A 15,789-nucleotide genomic window follows, 5' to 3' on the forward strand; every position below is an offset into this window, starting at 1 on the left:
AGACAGACAGACAGAGAAACACGGAGAGAGAGAGACAGAGAGAGATGACTCTCGTGCCACTTTCCCTTCTTATACATCTTCAGAGATTTGCTCACGTATTCATCTTGCTGTTAACCATTCTTGATTCTCCTGCAACATGAAGGTCGTCCAGTCGTATTCACCCCCAGTGCTCCCGTGTTAAGAGACTGACCTCTGTCATCTGGTGGAGGCGGTCAGGGGCAGGTGAAGAAAGATAAAGCCAAGGGTCGCGTCATGCGTGCTCTCGAATCGTGCTTGCGTACAACGGGATCACAGTGTTGTGCTCAAGAGTCGTACCGTCTTGTTCAAGGGTCGTACCGTCTTGTTCAAGGGTCGTACCGTCTTGCTCAAGGGTAGTACCGTCTTGTTCAAGGGTCGTACCGTCTTGCTCAAGGGTCGTATCGTCTTGATCAAGGGTCGTATTGTCTTGCTCAAGGGTCGTTCCGTCTTGCTCAAGGGTCGTACCGTCTTGATCAAGGGTCGTACCGTCTTGCTCAAGGATCGTACCGTCGTGCTCAAGGATCGTACCGTCTTGCTCAAGGGTCGTACCGTCATGCTTAAGGGTCGTACCGTCGCGCTCAAGGATCGTACCGTCTTTATCAAGGATCGTACCGTCTTGTTCAAGGCCCGTACCGTCTTGATCAAGGATCGTACCGTCTTGATCAAGGGTCGTACCGTCTTGCTCAAGGATCGTACCGTCCTGCTCAAGGATCGTACCGTCTTGCTCAAGGGTCGTACCGTCTTGCTCAAGGACTTTAACTCATTTTCTCCCATTATTCTTAACCATTAACCCGTCGTACACTTGTTATGATGAACTCAAGTACCATTGTACCTCAGTACTATTTCAAACCACCTCCCCCCACCAAACTCTGGTTCCCCATACCCATGACAGAGAATAAAGAATTCGCTTGTCTTCCCAAGGTAAACTTCAGCTTAAAATCCTCAAACTCAGAACTTCGTGGAAATCCCCCATTTGTTCTCATTAATTCCCATTACCCCAATTTCTTTCACTTCCATCGTCTAATTTTATGTTTCCTTTCGGCAAAAACGGGAAAGAATCTTTTCTTTTTTTTGGAGTAATTTCGCAAATTTTGGGTTTATTTAAGTTTCTAATGTAGGTTACGGTCTTCTTAAGAGAGATTATAATGAACAATGGTTTTCATACATTTTGTCACTGGATATTCATTCACGTTAATGAATATTTATGGATTGTAGGAAGTTTTTAATGACTTGGTTTTGGACTCTGTGTGTGTGTGTGTGTGTGTGTGAGAGAGAGAGAGAGAGAGAGAGAGAGAGAGAGAGAGAGAGAGAGAGAGAGAGAGAGAGGTCGTACCGTCATTCTCAAGAATCGTACCGTCGTACTCAAATGGTCGTACCTTCGTGTTCAGGGGCTTCACCATCGTCTTCAAAGGAGGGTCGTACCCTCGTGATCAAGGGGTTTCAAATCAACCTCCCCTCTGTTCAGCAAGCAAGCAAGCCACGTAAGCAAGCAAGCCAAGTAAGCAAGCAAGCCAAGTAATCAAGCAAGCCAAGTAATCAAGCAAGCCAAGTAAGCAAGCAAGCCAAGTAAGCAAGCAAGCCAAGTAATCAAGCAAGCCAAGTAAGCAAGCAAGCCAAGTAAGCAAGCAAGCCAAGTAAGCAAGCAAGCCAAGTAAGCAAGCAAGCCACGTAAGCAAGCAAGCCAAGTAATCAAGCAAGCCAAGTAAGCAAGGAAGAATGGCAGGTTCATCAGTATTCAACAGTGAGAGGGCCAATGGTTATTGGTGTATATCTCACCCGGCCTTAAGTCTTAAGGCTCCTCCTCCTCCTCCTCCTCCTCCTCACAGATGGGTGGTGCTGAGGATTCGCCAGGCCGTAGCCTTGGCAAGGGCCGCCTTATATCTTCAGACGGCCCATAGCCACCTGCTCCATCACCTAAGTCCTTTAAAACTCTTGAGCTCGACGGAACGAGCCTTGGTGATGTTAGCTTGGCCTTTGGCCTGACCCTTAAGGTTCAGGTTAAAGTGTAGTGCCCTTGTGCTCAAAGACCGTGCCGTACGTGTTCAGTGTTTGTACCTTCGTACTCAAGTGTCGTAGCGTCAAGATCAAGGGTCGTACCGTCGTGATCAAGGGTCGTACCGTCGTGATCAAGGGTCGCACCGTCGTGATCAAGGGTTGTACCGTCGTGATCAAGGGTCGCATCGTCGTGATCAAGGGTCGTACCGTTGTGGTCAAGAAGCTATCATAGATTCTCCCATCACTACGATTTTTGTGATGTTGTGTCGTAAGTCAGCGTCACATGTCGGGAATTAGAAGGTTGAGGATTGATATAATGAAGACAACGTAAGATTGATATACTGTAGACGTCGGTACGACCCTTGACGTAATCTACGTCCAACGAAATGTTAACAAACTGATTGAGGAAAATCACTGTGACTCCGAGATGATCATTCATGAGCTTAATACATTGTTGATGTGTTCGATGCATAGTTGATGGACTCGATAGACAGCCGATGAACTTGAGAGATTAATTGAGTCACTTGTTGAACAACAAAGGAACTTAATAGATGTTTGATGAAGTGAAGAATGATATCAGTCGTGACACTCCTGAAAATCATTTTCTTTTTTTTTTTCTTTTGTAAAGAAGATCTGTGTCTCTTTCATTGATACATAAAGATACTACGTCATGTACTATCACCTCAACGTCATTCACTCTCTTCCTCCGTGTCGTTCAATATCTCCTCGACATCTTTCACTGTCTCTCTTGGGCGTCATTGTCTCTCTCTCTCTCTCTCTCTCTCTCTCTCTCTCTCTCTCTCTCTCTCTCTCTCTCTCTCTCTCTCTCTCTCTCTCTCTCTCCTAAACATTTCCTCCGACAGGAAGTTATTACGGGATGATTTTTGACAACCGAACCGAACTGGTTTTGTTTGAATTTGAAAAAAAAAAAAAAAATAGAATCATCCTCTTTCAATGCGTAGGAGGAGGATGGACACCTGACACCACCTCTTTCAAATTCTAAGACATGTTTGAAGATCCGTCCACGCATTATAGATATTCACCGCAGGTACAAAAGGAATACAGACAGCTGGAACCTTACGTAGGTGTGTGTGTGTGTGTGTGTGTGTGTGTGGTAGTAGGAGAGATCAGAAACACAGAGACGACGGGAGTAAGAACAGAAAGACTGAAGGAGAAGTACGTGTGATCATTAGGTATAACAGGGAAGGCGCAACTAATGCCAGACGCGAGTCTTAAAGCGAAGCATTACTCACGCCTTTTCCTCAACATATCAGTGGTGTTTCTCTCGACTACACTAATTGGTAAATCAATTCGTTCGTTAACCATTCTCTCCATGGAAAAGTGCTTCCCTTGCCTCATTCGAAGTGAAACTTTCACCAACGAGAGTTTATATTTATTGCCTCATGTCAAATCAGACAAATAACTGTTTAGATCGAATTATCAAAGTCTTCGATTATTATAAATACCTTCATCACGTCACTAATTTTTTTTAAACTTCTCTTTTTTTTAGCTATTTAAATTCAGGTCGTCTAGTGGTCTCTCACTGCATATATTTCTCAGTCCGGGAGTCATCTTCATAGCTCACCGTTGTATGTCTCCATCCTGCCTGTGTCTATTTTCAAGTAGGTCGACCAAAAACTGAACACAGCCCTCAAGATGAGGGCATGAGAGTGACTTGCAAAGAACGAAGACTAGTTTCTTGAAGTCGAATGCCCTATCTAAGAAGCATAGAATTATCTTCCTTTTTTTTAATTGCTTTTTTATGCTTACTTGGCTGTAAGTTTCCTGAGAGTATTCCACCATACATAGTCTTGTTCCTTATTTATGTTACGTGGCTCAAGAGAAAGCAAACCGTAGCTTACCCTCTCGAATTTTTCTGTAACACTTTACACTTATTGATACTGAAATTGATTTACCACCTGTGTGCTCATTCCATCAGCTTGTCTATATCAGTTTGCAACCGTTGCAACATGTGCAACATGTGGCAGTTTAAAAATCAAAGTATTTATTTTCTGTTCAAACGAATCGTAGGTGTAAAAGTTTGATTTACCTTAATTCAAAGGTAGTTCAGTGATTTTAAAATATTCGCAGAGATTCATTTATAAAGTTTTTATGTTTTATAGAATATAATCTCTACAAATGATTTACAGTAAGAGAGAATACTGTAGTTAATATTATATATGCAGTGTTAAACCAGATTATCTTAAAACCAGTAAAAGGCAAATTACCATGATGAAATACGGAGAACGGAAAAGGACAAAGTGGGTCGCTTTCTCTCGTTTGCCTCGAAGGACGACTATAATAAAGCTAGATTCAAATACCATCATTACGTCAGCAAAAGCCACGTCCCTCTCAGAAACAATCATCTGCTCTGCTGAAGATAATTCACCCATCCGTCCCTATATTTTACTGATCAAAACCATTACCAATCTTCAGTCCTTAGTTGTCGGTCTGGCTGGGCGGAAGAGACAAGAACTCCATGTAGTCACAATGCCCCTCGTTATAGGGGATAATAGGAGACAAATTAGAGTGTGGTCGTGTGTATGTGTGCCACAAAATGGTGCTGGACGTCCTTGTTGCTCTTGGCAGGTGAATCAGAGCAATCATATCTTGTGTGATTTTTCCCTTAAATTCCTCTCTGATAACTTTGTGCAAGACGTCTGTCTGTTTGTATCCGAGGATTCTCGAAACAGTATATGCAGATTTATATATATATATATATATATATATATATATATATATATATATATATATATATATATATATATATATATACTTTTTTTTTTTTACTATTTGCCACTTCCCGCGTTAGCAAGGTAGCGTTAAGAACATAGGAGTGAGCCTTTGAGGGAATATCCTCACTTGGAAAGGAGAACAGCATCTTGGAAGACGTTGCCGCCCTAAAATGGAGTCCACCTTACCCTGATTCTGCATGGAGCGCACCCTCGAAGGGATCAGAGCGAGAAAGAGAGACAGAGAGATGCGAGTGAAATATCATTGGGAGTGTCTATGAATATTTCATATAAATCATACACATTTAAAAAGCCGTATGTTACAACGAAACGCTATTATCATAAGGTCAACATTATCAGTAATGACTCCAACTGTATAATGATCACTGTACTATAGTGAAGAGAGCGTACTATACCGTAGACAAGAACAATAATTGTGAAAATATCTTGTGGAAATGAACATAACAGTACAGTGAAGTTACGTGATTCTAACTTCATGATTCTAACTTGTAACTTCATGTTGTGTAGCCTTGAGCACGACGGTATGGCTCTTGAGCACGACGGTACGACCCCTGTGCACGACGGTGCGACCCTTGTGCACGACGGTACGACCGATGAGCACAACGGTACGACCCTTGTGCACGACGGTACGACACTTGTGCACGACGGGACGATCCTTGAGCATGACGAGACGGCCCTTGTGCACGACGGTACGACCCTTGTGCACGACGGTGCGACCCTTGTGCACGACGGTACGGCCCTTGTGCACGACGGTACGACCCTTGTGCACGACGGTACGGCCCTTGTGCACGACGGTACGACCCTTGTGCACGACGGTGCGGCCCTTGTGCACGACGGTACGACCCTTGTGCATGATAGCCGAGCCTTTCTATACTAGGCCCTTAAGGGTCATGTTAATGACCAGGTCATCATACCCAAGGGTCGTACCGACGCATTCATGCGTCGCGCAGTCGTGCGCAAGGGTTGTGCCGTCGTGCTCGAGGGTCGTACCGTCGGATGCTCATGGGTCGTACTGTCGTGCTGAAGGAGTTAACGACAGAGCCAGGAGACACGTCAGAGGTCATTATGGCCTAACATTTGCATAACTACCTCGTGCTAATGAACTGCAGGGAATAACAGCGACGATTTTTGATATTATAAATCCAAAGGTATTATTATAATTCAGTCTACTTACGTCAGGAATTATTATTATTATTATTATTATTATTATTATTATTATTATTATTATTAATATTATTATTATTATTTTTATTGTTATTATTGTTATTTTCATTATTATTATTATTATTATTATTATTATTATTATTATTATTATTATTATTATTATTATCATTATTATTATTATTATTATTATTATTATTATTATTATTATTATTATTATTATTATTATTATCATTATTATTATTATTATCATTATTATTATTATTATTATCATTATTATTATTATTATTATTATTATTATTATTATTATTATTATTATTATTATCATTATTATTATTATTATTATTATTATTATCATTATTATTATTATTATTATTATTATCATTATCATTATTATTATTATTATTATTATTATTATTATTATCATTATTATTATTATTATTATCATTATTATTATTATTATTATTATTATTATTATTATTATTATTATTGTTGTTGTTGTTGTTGTTGTTGTTGTTATTAGAGAGGAGGAGGAACTGAGGATAAAGAAAGGGCACACAGGGAAGATAGGAAGGAACAACATTAAGAGAGGCTGGAGGAGGAAGAGCCATCAATCACTTTCCCCCCATCTCCACCCAACCTCCACCCCACTCCACTCCATCCCACCCCACCCCACCCCACTCCACCCCACTCCATCCCACCCCACTCCACTCCACCCCCCCACACCAACCATTAATCAACCGCTCAACGCATCCTTACTTGTAGTTGACGAGACGATCACCATCAACCCACCCACCCACTCACCCACCCCACCCTCACATCTCCACAGTCAACCCACCAACCAGGTCACTCCATACTCTAGTCTATCCCTTCCCCCACTTCTCTCTTCCACCTTTCCCATATCATTCCTCATCTTCTTGACCTCTCTTCACGCCCTCTAACTCCTCCCCAGGTTCAGCCCTTTATCTTTCCTATCAATCCTTTCTTATCTCATCATTACTCTATCCTTTTCATATCACTGTATTTCCCTCCCTTCTCTCTCTCTCTCTCTCTCTCTCTCTCTCTCTCTCTCTCTCTCTCTCTCTCTCTCTCTCTCTCTCTCTCTCTTGTACGTTCCATTTTTTTACTCATTTCTTTTTTTTTTCTTTTTGTTGCCTCCTAACCGTGGTGTAGCGGGGTCGCAAGCATATTTTAGAATCCTGGTTGCGGTACTTGGTCCACAGTCAACCCAGCCGTTCATCCTTCCATGTGTACTGGTCGATATATTGGGTACCTGGCATCAGAATCTAGTCTCCTGGTGTTACCGGTCTCCTCCTGCTTGTGGTTACACCGCGAGTGGAAAAAGTCACCTCCGGTGAGGTTGTCTCATCGGAGTAAAATTGGTCGAAGACCTTCAGACACCAAAGAAATCTCCTTTCCCTGCTACTGAGTGTAGCGCGGCCTCGGAGTCTGCAAGACCCCCATTCCTCTATCAATGCCTCACATCGGCCCTCAGCCACGACTGCCATAGTACGTCGCCTGTGTGTGTGTGGTGTGTTGTAGGACGGTGGTCAACATGGACAGATAGGGACTGACGCCGCCAGAAGGAAAGAAAGAAAGGAAGAAAGAAAAAGGGAAGGAAAGACAGAAACAAAGAGAAAGCAAAAATGAAAGAAAGGAGAGAGAGAGAGAGAGAGAGAGAGAGAGAGAGAGAGAGAGAGAGAGAGAGAGAGAGAGAGAGAGAGGGGGGGGGGGGGACAGACAGACAGAGACAGACAATGACATGGAGACAGAGATGATGTAGGAGAAACGGACAGACGGACAGGAGAGAGAGAGAGAGAGAGAGAGAGAGAGAGAGAGAGAGAGAGAGAGAGAGAGAGAGAGAGAGGCAATAAGATCATCCCATATGATGATAAATGATCCTCCTTTTCCTCTCCATCGACACAAGAGACAGTCAGTTTGGTTGCTATGGAGGCACCCCAGCTCCCGCCGCCTACATCCGCTCGCTTTAATTGAATTAATCTGCCAAAATAAGGCCACGTGTCGTGGCTTGGGGATTGTAAGAGTCAACCAGTCCATGTATAGAAAAAAAAACGCGTCTGTTCTGGTCTAATCTACGGCAGCGAATTATCGCGATTATTTTTGACCCCATGTTGCATTCTCTGTATCTCTGGTCTGATTCTCTTTTTTGATGATTGGGTTTGATATTACTTATTGTAGGTGTTTAAAGTAATTCCTAGAGGCTTATAATCTAGAAACGACATATAAAGAGAATTAAATATATATATATATATATATATATATATATATATATATATATATATATTTATATATATATATATATATATATATATATGAGATGTTTGAGGACAATGTGTGGTGTGAGGTGGTTTGATCGAGTGAGTAACGTAAGGGTAAGAGAGATGTGTGGAAATAAAAAGAGCGTGGTTGAGAGAGCAGAAGAGGGTGTTTTGAAGTGGTTTGGGCACATGGAGAGGATGAGTGGGGAAAGATTGACCAAGAGGATATATGTGTCGGAGGTGGAGGGAACAAGGAGAAGAGGGAGACCAAATTGGAGGTGGAAAGATGGAGTGAAAAAGATTTTGTGTGATCGGGGCCTGAACATGCAGGAGGGTGAAAGGAGGGCAAGGAATAGAGTGAATTGGAGCGATGTGGTATACCGGGGTTGACGTGCTGTCAGTGGATTGAATCAAGGCATGTGAAGCGTCTGGGGTAAGCCATGGAAAGCTGTGTAGGTATGTATATTTGCGTGTGTGGACCTATGTATATACATGTGTATGGGGGGGTTGGGCCATTTCTTTCGTCTGTTTCCTTGCGCTACCTCGCAAACGCGGGAGACAGCGACAAAGTATAATAAAATAAATAAATAATATATATATATATATATATATATGTATATATATTTCCCACGTATTCCCTGCGTGTCGTAAAAGGCGACTAAAAGGGGAGGGAGCGGGTGGCTGGAAATCCTCCCCTCTCGTTTTTTTTAATTTTCCAAGAGAAGGAACAGAGAATGGAGCCATCAAAGGCCCAGTCCTCTGTTCTTAACGCTACCTTGCTAGCACGGGATGTATATATATATATATATATATATATATATATATATATATATATATATATATATATATATATATATATATATATATAATGTTTTATTAACATATTCACGATGTCGACAATCAGCACACCGTCATGCGCCTCATATTGCAGTCAATAAACTCTACCAGTTACCCGTCAAGGGGATTAATGGTACTCGAATATATACATGTGTGATAACTAGACATGATGGAGTTTCCTCATGGCCAAGTCAACTTACAGCGACTGTAATGTGTGAGTCATTACCACAAATTAGAATATCCTGTTTCCAGTCTCGTCCAGCTCACAAGAATAACAAGTAAAGCAGTTTGTCTTTGTATGCTTGCTTGTGTGTGTTTGTTTGTTTGTGTTTGTGTGTGTGTGTGTGTGTGTGTGTGTGTGTGTGTGTGTTTCCTTGTGTCACTGAAGATCCGTCTGTCGTTTCTGTTTTCGGTTGCGAAACCGAACAGGGAGCACTTGAAGACCGGGGTCGCGAAACTAGACAAGGACACTATTGTCATCTCTAACTTCATTGCGGGATGAAACATTAAAAAAAAGATAATATCATTTCTGTATTTCCTGTGACGTTAAACGTGTCTATTGTTTCTGTTATCGACACAACTGTATAAGAGATGAAACAGGTTTGATTTCCCTTGCGAGTATACGAACAGCTTCGTCGTACGCGGCCTCTCCATAAACCATACACAAGACACACTTCATTTATCTACAGCTCGTCTGTTAAGACATTATGATCGACACCGTGTCAGAAGGTAATTTTCAGAAGCCAATTTCTTGAACTCTGAGACCCTCAATTTCTAAGCCATAGCTTGACTTATAGACAATTTTCTTTTCTATTTGGTTGAAATTATTACACTTACAGTTAATAACTGTTTCCTGGTAGACAGATCTGTGTCTACCAGAGTTGGTTCGTTGGTTGGTTGGGTTCTGGTCCTATCGACCGCGAAGCGTCATTAAGTCCGTCAACGTCAAGTTATAAAAACCAACAATTGAAAAATCTAGAACACCTTCTTCATGTGTTCTGCATAATTCTAAGACTATACTCTTTGCATATATGGCATTGACTTCTAGGGTTTAAGACAATACCATTTTCAAAGATACAGAATACTCTGTAATTTACGATACAAGCTTGAAAATTACAGTATACTAGCTTGAAAGATACATTATACCCTGTAATTTACGATATTAACTTGAAAAATACAGTATACTAGCTTGAAAGATACAGTATACCCTGTAATTTACGATATTAACTTGAAAAATACAGTATACTAGCTTGAAAGATACAGTATACTCTGTAATTTACGATACAAGCTTGAAAAATACAGTATACTAGCTTGAAAGATACAGTATACCCTGTAATTTACGATATTAACTTGAAAAATACAGTATACTAGCTTGAAAGATACAGTATACTTTGTAATTTACGATATAAGCTTGAAAAATACAGTATACTATGTAAATTACAGTTGTTAATATTTATACTTTGATTAACATTTCAAGCAGACACTTTATGCTCTGAGATAGAACGCAATATCCGTAATTTCTTTCTCTTTTTTCCCATCTGAATTTTATCCCACGCCAAACTTCAGACTCCAAAGTTATCGTTCAAAAATACTTTCATCGAATCATTAGCAAGTACATCACCACGACATGTATCCAAATTGATCGAGCATGATGTAAATTCAATTTTCAAAAAGATAATTGCTGATATCTCTTATGCCTGATTTAAAAAAAAAAAAGAATAGATATGTCGCAGATACGTATAAATCAGTTACTTTATCACCGTAGTTATTGCAAACTATCTATACCAGTAACAATGATTCTGTAGGCGTGTTTATTCCTGTCTTCTATTTGATGTAGCATTATGTGTGTGTGTGTGTGTGTGTTAGTGTGTGTGTGTGTGTGTGTGTGTGTGTGTGTGTGTGTGTGTGTGTGTGTGTGTGTTTTAAGTTATAACTCAAAGACACATTGGAAGATTAATCAGTAATGGAAGTCCGTGGTTCACTGATATTCAACCAGATTGCATCACAAAGTAACGGTCACACGCGGGGCCACATACACAGTGAGAGTGTACAGAGATCCTTAACGTCTGATGAAGATGTTAATAGAGGTTTCGGTTGGTGGATGTTGCTAGGTGATGACGAACCTTACTGACCCCTGGCAGTTGACAGACCCAAAGCCCACAATGACCAGCTGACTCAAGTAGCTGTGTGGAGCTGCCATGATTCCTTTTTTTTACCATTTCAGATTATCATTGGCTTAAAATTTCCATTTCAGCGGAACGATCCTGAAGTAACGGGTTAGAAGTAATTGATATTGTAATCATTTCTGGGTAATTCCGAAGTAACGGGTTAGAAGTAATTAACATTGTAATCATTCCTGGGTAATTTCAATAGCGAAGTCTTAATTCTCAAATCTTTCCACTTAGTTTAAGTTTACACATTAGTGTCAAATGTTTTCACGAAGTTCAAATCCTGTTTTTCGCAGTATTATCAAAAGTGTCAAATGGCTTCACAAAGTTCAAATCCTCCTTTTCGTAATTGTAAAAAAAAAAAAGAATGTATTTTACTTATTCGCAGATCCGTTGAAACATCAAAAATACTTCAGTGCGTTGATCACCTCGTTAAACCTCGTTTGAGAAACGTGTCTTAGTATGACACATTACATTCATCGCTTTTCGAAGCACCACTTTTAGAATTCCTCTCTACGAGTGTTCTTCAACACACAGGCCTCCAAACAGCCTTCACAGAACAGTCACCCTTATTCTCAGATCAGCAGTTTACGTCAGCATGAGCAGGTCGTATCTTGGAGTCACACCGGAGAGATCCTGTATACACACAAGAGTCTGTCTGTCTGCGGCCGAAGGTAGAAGCGGAAAAAATAAAAAGAAAAAGAAATAGAAAAAACGAAATACGTTTGATATCAGTATTTTTTATCATACAATCAATTATTTCATTTACATACATATGTATGATATTCTTTCCCACAGGAGGCCATATGGTAAGAAACCCCTCCCCCTCCCTCCTTCCACACACACACACACACACACACACACACACTCGTCACATTATGCATTTTTGATTCTTGAAGCAGAAATTCAACAAAAAAAATCTTTGAGAAGTGATACTTGTTTCTAATACCGGCAATAACTCATGAAGGAAAAAAAGATATATATATATATATATATATATATATATATATATATATATATATATATATATATATATATATATATATATATATATATATATACATATATATATATATATATATATATATATATATATATATATATATATATATATATATATATATATATATATATATATATATATATATATATATTACGATTTCAAAACAAAATCTTTGTCTTGCTGTACCTCTCCATTGTCTCTTCATGTTTATCTACGACCACACGAAGTTATACGATCGGACATCAAAGTGTCTTCACCGTGTGTGTGTTTGGCGTATCTTGATGACGTCTTGCTATTGACAGTCACTGATGACAACATCATACAAGGAAACTAGACTGTAATTACACCTTTCCCCTGCCCACAGCGACACCCACCACCCTGCCGCCCCTCGTAAACGCTGGGGGAAAGTTTCCACGCATATCGGCGGCACATCTGGACCACGGGGTCATTCGTTCCATTCCACTCGTCTCAAGAAACAAAAATATCATGCAAAAGTTTAAATTGCTTTTCTTCCAACAGTAAAATAAAAAAAAAAAAAAACGAATTTCTTATTGAACAAAATTTTGCTTCACACAAAAAGAGCATACATTTATAAAAACAAAAAAACACTTCCGATAAGAGAAAAATATATAAGAATGTGGTTCCTTACCATTTCCGCCTATAAAATGCAGTGCATATTAATATATTCTCATTCGCATTAAAATCTAGTTCCTGTGGTATATCAGAGTCACATACACATACACCCACAGCATGTAGAAAGTGTCCCACATCACATATGTCCAAATGGGGCGGGCGGGGGGGGAACGCGTCCTCACTACGGAGCGAGTGAGGGGAAAGAGAATGAGAGAGAGTTCGTACTCTCTCTCACCACGGCTACGCGCGCACTGAGGTCTGCTCGCCTCTGAACCTCCTTTAACTATCGCAACGCTCGGCGCTTCTGCTCCTGGCCTCCTGTGAAGAGGGCTCTAGCTAGCGAGCACACGGGAGTCCAACCGATCATTCTGTGATGGACATGCGCACTTTTTATGGCGCAGTGTTTGTCTTCTGAGGCGTTGTCAGTGCCAAGGCAGGGGGTTGAGGGAGGGAGGGAGAGTGCGTGGGAGGAGGCAGGATAAGGAGTAAGGTTTAGAGATTTGTCTGCTTAACACGGCAGCGCCATACTTGGCTAGAGTTCGGAGGTGGAGTGGCTCTCCTCTCTCTCTCTCCCTCTCTCTAATCTGGTCTCTCTCTCTCTCTCTCTCTCTCTCTCTCTCTCTCTCTCTCTCTCTCTCTCTCTCTCTCTCTCTCTCTCTCTCTCTCTCCCCCCCATACACCACCAAACAACAAGTAGGTCACACGAATTTCTTCGTAACTACAGGTTTTCGTTTTCTTGCGACGAATGCCAAGCGTTGTTCGCCCTGCCTCCTGTTACATCATATTATGTATATATATATATATATATATATATATATATATATATATATATATATATATATATATATATATATATAACTACTTTCCTTTCATCCGTCATTGTCTGGCGTACTGCTCTCACATCTGGTGTGGCTGTAGCTCTACGACCTTACTTGACAGGGTTGAGTTCCAAGCGGGTCTGACTTATAAACTCTACCAAGCCTATTCCAAAACTCAACCAGGTTGCCACGATCCTCCATGTTGGTTCACTCACCCTCTTCCATAGGCATTACTTTGCTTTGTGCTCGCGAGAGCTGGCTGCTTGTGTGCCACCTTCTCTACCTAGACCACGCAGTACTCGGCAAGCTGCCGCCTCACTGTAGGGTAGGCCGTTTTGATAACTGTTTCTTTCCCTACACCTTGAAGCTTTGGAACTCTCCACCCCTCTTTCACAATAGCTATGACCTGACACTTTTTAAAAGACAGGCTATTCACTTCCTCCAAAATTCATAAAGGCTTTCCTTTGTCTCTTGATTCTTTATTAACCTCTACATATTTCATTTAAGGCCCGGCCTTCATGTGCACTTTTGTTTGTGACTAGATCCTCCAACGTATATATATATATATATGTGTGTGTGTAGATAGATAGATGATATATAGATAGATAGATAGATAGATAGAGTTTCTTGGTAACCTACTCATATATCTATGTATTATCTAACCTCACGTGTGTAACAGTGTCTCCCAAACTCAACACATAAACATTCCTAAAAACCTGACTTGACATTTCCTGGCGTCATAAGAGACAGAAACTGCAGCTCTTAATGGGTATACGATCCCAGCCTCTCAGCTGCCTACTCAGCAACCGGATAAGCTTGGGGATAAAACCGGCTCCCCTACCTTACTAATCCGGAAATCATGGCACCTATACCCGGACGACAATATCCTGTCAACCCTCATCCCATATTCTTTTTAACTCGCTTCCCTTTCAGCCTCCTTTTTAATTCTCTCCTGTTAATTTATGTAACACCTCCCCATAAGGGCGGGGGGACTTTCCCAACAAAAGCCCACAGTTAAGGAGGGTTGTGTGTGTGTGTGTGTGTGTGTGTGTGTGTGTGTGTGTGTGTGTGTGTGGAGGGGCAGGTTTGGGTGGGGGCTTGTGTGGAGGCTATGGCTACATCCATTGTCGTCTGACGGTTTAGAAGTCCTTTGTCTGGCATCACTGCTGGCATTACGTGTACGTGTGTATGTATGTGTGTGTGTGTGTGTGTGTGTGTGTGTATGTGTGTGTGTGTGTGTGTATGTATGTGTGTGTGTGTGTGTGTGTGTGTCCCTCCCCTTGTACGACCGCGTGAGTGGGTCGGTCGCTCGCCCGGGCCACACCAGACCTCCTGACAGATGGTCAGGCGTTCAGACGGATCGATTTTAGGCCTGTTCTCTTTGACGCCCTCCCTCCTCTTCCCCGGGGGTTTAATGTGCCCTGACGGACGCTATTGGCAGAGCCCCTTCGTTATATTACGCGGAAAATTCTTACTGTTGGTCTTGACACCGGGTGCGCGTGGCAGGTATTTCGGCTCAGTGACGTGTGTTGTGCGTATTGATAAAGGAGAAATTTAGCAGAAGTTGCAGGTTTGGAGGGTCACATTGTCTGTGTTTCGAACATATTCGTTTTTGTACGTTCTATACACAGGACTGCCTCGGTCTTAAATGAACCAGGGAGATATGTACGTCATATATGTATATTATCTATGTTTTATATATAGAATCTGATTATGTATTATGACTCATGCTTTATATATAGAATCTAATTATGTATTATGACTCATGTTTTATATATAGAATCTAATTATGTATTATGACTCATGTTTTATACATAGAATCTAATTTTGTATTATGACTCATGTTTTATATATAGAATCTAATTATGTATTATGACTCATGTTTTATATATAGAATCTAATTATGTATTATGACTCATGTTTTATATATAGAATCTAATTATGTATAATGACTGATTCGTCCTAAAGTCAATGATAATCCACGTCTAGAAAATAGCATGATACTTGCGAATAACACAATTCATTTTTTGACAAATATGTCAAAAAAGTATTTGCTTCGGGGCCTTAGACAGAGGCGTCACTGAGTTTCTTTTTTGTCTTTGTAGTATGACTATGATTATCATC

The 15,789-nt window shown here is 40.7% G+C and overlaps 1 protein-coding gene across 2 annotated transcripts in view; it reads right to left on the reverse strand.

Moving 5' to 3' along the window:
- LOC139760259 (opioid-binding protein/cell adhesion molecule-like) overlaps nt 1-13,132 on the reverse strand; it is a 249,044-nt gene extending 235,912 nt beyond the window's left edge. Inside the window, exon 1 of one of the 2 annotated variants that reach the window (XM_071683195.1) lies at nt 12,864-13,132. The gene's annotated coding sequence lies outside the window, so the exon portion shown is untranslated. The remainder of the gene's footprint in view (nt 1-12,863) is intronic. The other variant, XM_071683194.1, reaches the window with a different exon arrangement.
- Nucleotides 13,133-15,789: the final 2,657 nt, after the last annotated feature.

Source organism: Panulirus ornatus, chromosome 36, assembly GCF_036320965.1.
Source record: "Panulirus ornatus isolate Po-2019 chromosome 36, ASM3632096v1, whole genome shotgun sequence".
Taxonomy (NCBI): domain Eukaryota; kingdom Metazoa; phylum Arthropoda; class Malacostraca; order Decapoda; family Palinuridae; genus Panulirus; species Panulirus ornatus.